We start from the raw sequence: 7,545 nt of genomic DNA, 5'->3' as shown, positions 1-7,545 counted from the left end.
ATTGAGGGTGACTGTTCACTCAAATCTTGCTCACATTTTGGCTGTCACACAGCTCATGCTAAGGCCGTGCTGGGAGCAATGCCATTAGCTCAGAATGAGGGCAGCACATAGGCAGGGTTTGATTAGGCAGAAATGGATAAAGGTAATTGTGCAGCCACTATCACCCACAGCTTATGATCTCCTGCAGAATCCTTGCATTAGCAGCTTTCTGGATGTTTCATCAGAATCCAGTAAAAATGCATGGAAATAGACCAGATTTCCAAACTGGAAGGTATCAATACATCAGCTTACCCCCCAAAAATCTGAGATCCAGGAGCAACTGGGCTTCCAAAGTTTTTATGCTTTTTGGTGGAATATAGGGAGTGTTTGCATCATGAGGAAGGAGGAAGGATGAGCATTCTCATTATCAGCTAGGTAACTGCTTTGTTCATAGGTGCATGAGTTACAAGTTTTGATTTATATAACAGCTGAGTTACAAACTTCATTAATGAAGTAATGAGTTAGTGAATTCCTGTGTTGGACTATTCTATACAAATGTTTATTAGTTTTCTTTCATGATGAGTTTATAAGATAAGGTTTGTTTGACAAAGTATGTTTTCCCCTTACATGTGAGACATTTGGACAGGCAGTGACAGATGATCTAAGTAGAACTCTGGGACTTTTGACCTTACTTCAGGAAAATCACTAACCAGTGAGGAGGAGCAGGCAGATTTAACAGAGGGATGTAAATTTATGTTGAAATGTGCTGGACAGATCTCTTTGAGCCTGACCAAGCCCACTGTATCTTGTATCCTGTAGGGCAGATTGCCAGGTAAGAATATATGGAATGCTGTCATTTCCATTGGTGGAATTACAAGTCAAATTCCAGTACTTGTAGGTAAATCCCTTTAGGGACAGCATGTCTGGGTGTTCAGAAGTAAAAGTTTAGCAAAGAATTTTTTAAGTAATCTTATCTTTAAAATACAAAGATACACCTCATCCTAGTCTGATTTCACTTTCTATGTTAGCCCAGATTGTCAGTATTTTAGATCAGAAAAAAATCTCTTGCCAGCAAGACTTTACTTCCTTTATCACAGCTTTAATTTGCCATCCCCCTGCTTCTCAAGCATAGTCCTTCATGGAGCCACCCAGCTTCCCTGCAGCGTGACAATTGTCAGCCTCACAACACATTAATTAGGCTGCTTTGTTGCAGACAGCCTAATGCATACATTCAGCATAAAACACAAAATTATATTTATAATTTCATTCAGTCTTTTCTCCCTCTGGCCTAACCTCTTCTACTCTACTTTTCATTGTAAAAGTGTAGCTGTATGTGCTTCTCCAAAGGACTATATTCTGTCAATTCAGTACACTCTGTGTTGAATTTTATTTCTTCTTCTTTTTCTTCTTGTTCTAACTCATGTACTTCAGGTAGTTAAACTTAACAACCCCCCACCAAAAAAAAAAAAAAAAACCCAAACAAACAAACAAAAAAACCCAAATAGTAGAGTGATTATAGCCTAACAATATGTTTTCCCTTTTACACCTCTACAAGAGAGAAGCTTTAAAGCAGAACAGCAATGGTTGGAGTTTGACATCTGCTCATCTCAAGATGGCAAATGAATAAAGAAAATTCTGTCTCACTGGAATTTGGACAAGGATATGATGATCTACCTAATGGAAAAATCTTGGTTTCAAGGTTACCAGTCCATTGTGTGCTATCAGATCAGGCAAAGTTTAATCTACTGCTTCCTGTCATGTACCAAGTCTGGTATGGGGAAAGAATTTAGGTGCTTGTAGAAAGACAAATAAATGGAAGAACATTCCACTCATCCAACTGTACTTTTGGTATCTAGATTTATACCTGGAGTGAATTAGACACCAAAATAAAGATTGTTTTGTACTTTTTTTCTGGTCTCTGATATGGGCACAATAAAACTAGTGCTAGTGAGTCCAGATGAGGGCCATGAAAATGATCAGAGGGCTGGAGCAGCTCTCCTAAAAAGACAGTCTGAGAAGTTGTTCAACCCTGAGGAGAGAAATCTCCAGAGCAAGCTTCAATCTGCCTTTCATTATGTGAAGGGGGCTACAAGAAAGTTGGAGAGGGACTTTTCCCCATATTAGAAAGAATTATTACCTGTGAAGATGGTGAGACACTGGAATATGTTGCCCAGAGAAGCTGTGGTTGCCTCATCCCTGGCAGTGTTCAAGGTCGGGTTCGATGGGACTCTGAACAACCTGGTCTAGTGGAAGGTGTCCCTGCCTGTGGCAGGGGGTTGGAATGAGGTGGTCTTTAAGGTCCCCTCCAACCCAAACTGTTCTATGATTCTATATTGCTCATGAATTGCATAATAATGTATTGTATACATTTTGCTTTCAGAAAAGGGTCAATGTTTCACTTGAGAAATTAAAAATTTCAGAACTGGATCAGTTAAAGGTGCATTTCTTAAGAATGGTCCTACTCCAGCAATGCCCAAGCTTGTAAGTTCTCCCACTTCAGCTAAGTTGGTGAGCTCTTGAAAATAAATAAAAGGTGTCCTTCCTCAATTGTTGTTAATGGAGGTCAGCAGTCTACAGAAATATTTTTAAAAAACCAAGATTCTAAATTACCTAATTATAAAGCCTGTCCTCACGTATTGGTTACAAATCCCATTCATAGCTATTATACATATATATAACTTTCCATACCTATTGCATTACCATAATTGTGCTGGTTATTCAGTTGCCATGAAGTCTGTATGACAGGTAAAACAGCAATTTCAGTCAGTCTGAAGTATATTTTGTTCTCGTACAAATATATATGACAAAATGAAGCCAGGTTTATTCATAAAAATTTCTATTCCTTTTACAGATTTAGAAAGAAATTTTTCCATGTATTGTGAGGTTAAAACTTTAACACATCCTGCCATATCGTACTTGAGATTTCATGCCCCCTCTGCATTATTTGGCTCATTGGCTATTTTCAAGTTTCAAAAGATAAGAACAAGATAAGGAAGAGCATGAAAAGGATCAATGGAAAGAATAAGGAAGGCCTAGAACCTTCTGTATAATAGTGAGTGAACACAGTGCATCTTGAAGGGAGCCACACCTAGGTGAGACAAGAGCAATATACCAAAATTTCAGAGACTACTCGGGCTTTAAAAGAATCATAAAATAATTTGAGTTGTAAGTGTCCTTGAGAATGAACTTTCCATCTATCTGCTATGAACAGGGACATCTTCCACTAACCAGGCCGCCTTGAACACTTCCAGGGATAAGGTATTTGCAATTTCTCTGGACAATCTATTCCAGTTCTTTACCACCCTTCACAGAAAAGAATTTCCTCCTAATATCCAGTCCAAATCTTCGTTTCTCAGTTCAAAGACATCAGCTCATGTCCTATCATTATCCCCTTGTAAAAAGTCCCTTTCCAGATTTCTTGTAGGTCCCAGTTAGGCATTGGAAGGCTGCCACAAGCTCTCCCCAAAGCTTTCTCTTCTACAGGCTGAACAGCTCAAATTTTCTCAGCCTTTCCTCCTTGGAGAGGTGTTCTGTTCCTTTGGTCATCTCCGTGGCCCTCCTCTGGACCCACTCCATCAGATCCATGTCTTTTCTCTTCTGAGAGCCCCAGAGCTGAAGGCAGGACTCCAAGTGGGCTCTCACAGGGGACTAGAAGCAATGATAGTTTTGACTCCCAATGTATTTGGGCCAAATTTTGCCCAGGAACACATTGTGCAGGTCTGTAAAGGAAGTGCAGTTCAGGAGAATGAGAAACTCTAAAACTAGTGGCAGGTGTTGAATTATATCAAAACTTATTGCAGTAGAAACAAGTCAGAGAAGCCAGTTCTTTAGCTGAGTTTCACCCTGGGAATCAGCAGAACATGATAGAAAGGGAGTCTAAAGTCAGCTTTTCCTTAAAGGAAAAGGGAAATTGATATGTATCTGTAAGACTTCTTTTTCCTAAAACTTAATTGAATAGTTTTGCTTTCCCTTCTTCAAATTAGCTTAAACCTTAAAGATGATAAGATGATAATGCAAGTGGACTGCAGCAAAAAAAAAAAAAAAAAAAAAAAAAAGAATTCAGGTTAACAGAAAGAATTGAAGTGCCTTCACTGTCTTTTGGTAAAATAGAAGCAAGTTTATGAGTTGATGAATTTCAAAGTGAACACCAAGCAAGGAACCAACAAAACAAAAACTAAGGCAAATTTCTAGATGTTAAGGTATCTGGCTAAGTTTGGAAAGAACCTTAGTTAAGTCAATACCATCAGTACTTCTAGGATTTCAACTGTTTCATGAGTTCTAGTGGACTATGCAACATTTTATAAGCTTTCTCTTTTATTTTTCAATAATTATTTCTTCCTAAGATATGACTATTTTTACACATAATAAAATGAAGTCCAACATATAAATTATTTTGAGGTTATTTATATGAAGCAAATAAAAGGAGCAGAGCAAGTATGCTTTCCTTCCCTCCAAGCCTTATTTGATCACCCTTTTCCAGGGTGTAAATACTGCCTTCTATTCCTTTGCCTACAGCTAGGTAAAGTAAGGAATTACAAAGAAGCAGTAAATCTAAATTGTATAGAAAAGATGAATAAGTACCATTCAGAAATGCCAGATCTTGTGGAAAATGTCTAAATAAATTCAGGTGGAGATTTAGTTCTCTGGTGACTTATCTGGGCTAGGCGCTTGCAAAAGTAATTGTGGAAGAGAGACTGTCTCTTACACACTTGCATTCTATTCTGTGTGCAGGCAACCTTCCATGGCAGCATTCCCAACCTTCTCGGGGCACAGGGACCGACAGAAAGCATGGAAGAGAAGCATGTTCCAAGCCTCATATCAAGCATGCTACAAGATGATGGGCAATGCTACAGATTGAGTAGTAAATTATTATCCCCCTGCAGCAATGAGGAAACAATCTATTTAAGTTTGGCCCCTGAGGTGTGGCTCTGGGACACATTACCTCTTGTGACTCCCACTGGAAGGTTAAGCACCAACCTTTGCTTAGGGCTGTGCCCAAGGGTATCTTTTGGAAGCAAATTCAGGCTTTTATTTCTGCTCTTAGCTGTATGCAGCCGGCCAAGATATGGAATGGCAGCCCTGTATTCTGCTGATTGTAAGGGTGAAAGCAAAGCCTGACCAGTATTCAGCTATTCCTGAATCAATTTTGCATCATTGCACTTGGTTGTAGCTGAAATGCTGAGGCTTCTGGAGCTCCAGCTTTGTAAAGATGCAGATTAGATTTTAGTTTCACTGCTTTCTTTTTTTTTTTTTTTTTTTCTGCTTTGGCCTTCCCAGTGGTGGGCTGGACTTTGAATATCAGAGGCAGATAACTGATGCAAAATGACGGTGGTAACCTGGGCTGCAGAAAACTTTCCCTTTCTAAGACATATTCTCTATAGAATTCATAAATTAAAACATAAAGGATTTATGGTTTAGCTAATGAGCTTTTGATTCTGCTCTGCTTCCTGTATGTATGTGGTGGTGGAGGCTAAATGTAATTTAGTATCTTGACTTTTCCAGTATTTTTCTCAGATTTTAATTTGGCTGCTAATGTGGATGTTGTAGTATACCTTAGTGCCATTGTATAGTGCTGGTAATTAATACATCACATATGGGGGAAATCCTTCTAGGAGTTTTTGATTGACTGTATATGTGGCCAAATAAAGCTCAAAAATAATGTGAATGCATTCTTCCCATGCCATTTGTTACTTAGAGTATTCAGTAGTAATTACTTCTGTGCCATAATTTTCCACACGTTTTTTGTGGGGCGTTTCTACATTATAGGAATTTTACTGAGTAAAAATATGTCTGCCTGAAACTAGAAAGCAGGTATAGGCATCTGACTTGCTTCAGGACTCATTTTGTCCTGTTTATTCTGTATTTCAAAGCTACTGTATGGCTTGGGGCAGGCATTAGGAAGTCCTGCATCTTAATATCTGCAGTGTCACTGGCAGTTTGGGTGTCTTAAGCTGATGGTCACTGAAGGCAGTGGCATTAATACTCTGTATTTTTCAATAAAATACTCTGCATTTTTCAGTTTGCACATCTCTACCAGGCGTAGTCTTTAAGCTTTGGGGCACATTGTAAATATTTTTCTTGAGAAGCAGGCTGGAGAGGATTTCACATAATGTCATGTCTTCTGATAGTACGCAATGAAGGATATAAATAGATATAATCAATATGAAAATTAGCATCCTAGAACTTCCTGAAAGTTGTTATTAAGCCTCCACATGCTCAGTTAGTTTATTCAGAGAGAGATTCCCAGGAAGGAGCCAAAGGTCATAAAAATGGCCCTTTGCTCCCCCTGGTTAATGATAGGCTATGGCCTATAGGACTCCCTGATTCACTGGCAACATTCATATTCCAGTGTCCTGAAATAGAGAAGATAATGATGTGGTGAACAACTCTGCACAGTGGTAGGTGATAATACACAAACAGAGACACATCCCTAGTGGGAACATCCATGCATTGGTCTTTTACAGCAGCTGGAGAGCAATTTCTTATTATTTTGTCTCACTTTGATGTCTGAATCATTATTAAAGAAGTAAGTACCCCCATTTGGCCAATGGTCTTTATAGCAAGTCTGCCCACAAATAGAAAAGGGTGAGAGTAAATGACAAATACGTATATCTCGTATATCTCGTGTACCAGTTTGTGCAGATTTGCTGAAACACTAAGAAACAAAAAGAAACTGTAAATTGTCTGTTAACAATCCTGTCACAAGGAAGAATGTGAAGTGTCTACAAAATGGGAGTGATTTTTAGAAGTGATTCACTCCACAAGAGCCTTAGTAACAGATAAATGTGGTTTAACAACAAAGGCACTATGGTTTAATATCCTCCTTTGGCAAGTTACTGGGCAGTTACTAATGGGTACTGAAAGAACACATTGCATCTGCCGATCTTTATTCAAGGCTCTGGGTACTAACTTTAAGAAATGCAGTAATGTGTTTTGTCTGGCTTATGTGTAATTCTGTTCCTGTAGAAATAATGCACTGAAGAGTTTTCCTGCTGGGCACAGTATAAAAACAACCATGGATGTTCACAAGGAATTCCCACTTGTTTGCTCATGAGTGGATCACAGGAGCAGGATACATGGGCACTGGAGATGAAGCACAGCACAGGACCCAAATAAATAGACTCTGCTTGTGCCAGAGCACAGTTCTGTCTGCACCCAGCATTGCTGGGAGCAGATGTGTTGAGCAGCACAGTGCAGGGATACAGTGAGAGTTCTGAGCAGCGTTAGCTCATCCAGTTTGTTCGGCCTTGGAAGCCAGAAAGTGACAGCAGCAGCCCTGGAGCAGTGCAAGGTGAAGGCTCACTTCAGGAAGCTGATGCCAGGGAGATGCAGAACACTGGCTGTTGCTTTCATATTCAAGAAACAGATTCAGAAACTACAGCCTGAAATTGTGCTGGTGTTAAATGGTGTTCTAAAGCAAGCAGCTGTGTGGCTTGTCTCTCTGACAGTAACCGTGTTTTTCCTTTTTATTTTCACTAATGTAAAAGCACTGGTCAGTATTTCTCTGTTCTGCAGTTTGAGAAAAAGTTTCTCCTCCTCAGTTGCAGATTCTCCCAGCACACCTGC

The sequence above is a fragment of the Serinus canaria genome, chromosome 2 (genome assembly GCF_022539315.1).
Source record: "Serinus canaria isolate serCan28SL12 chromosome 2, serCan2020, whole genome shotgun sequence".
Lineage (NCBI taxonomy): Eukaryota > Metazoa > Chordata > Aves > Passeriformes > Fringillidae > Serinus > Serinus canaria.
This window is presented reverse-complemented; position numbering follows the sequence as displayed.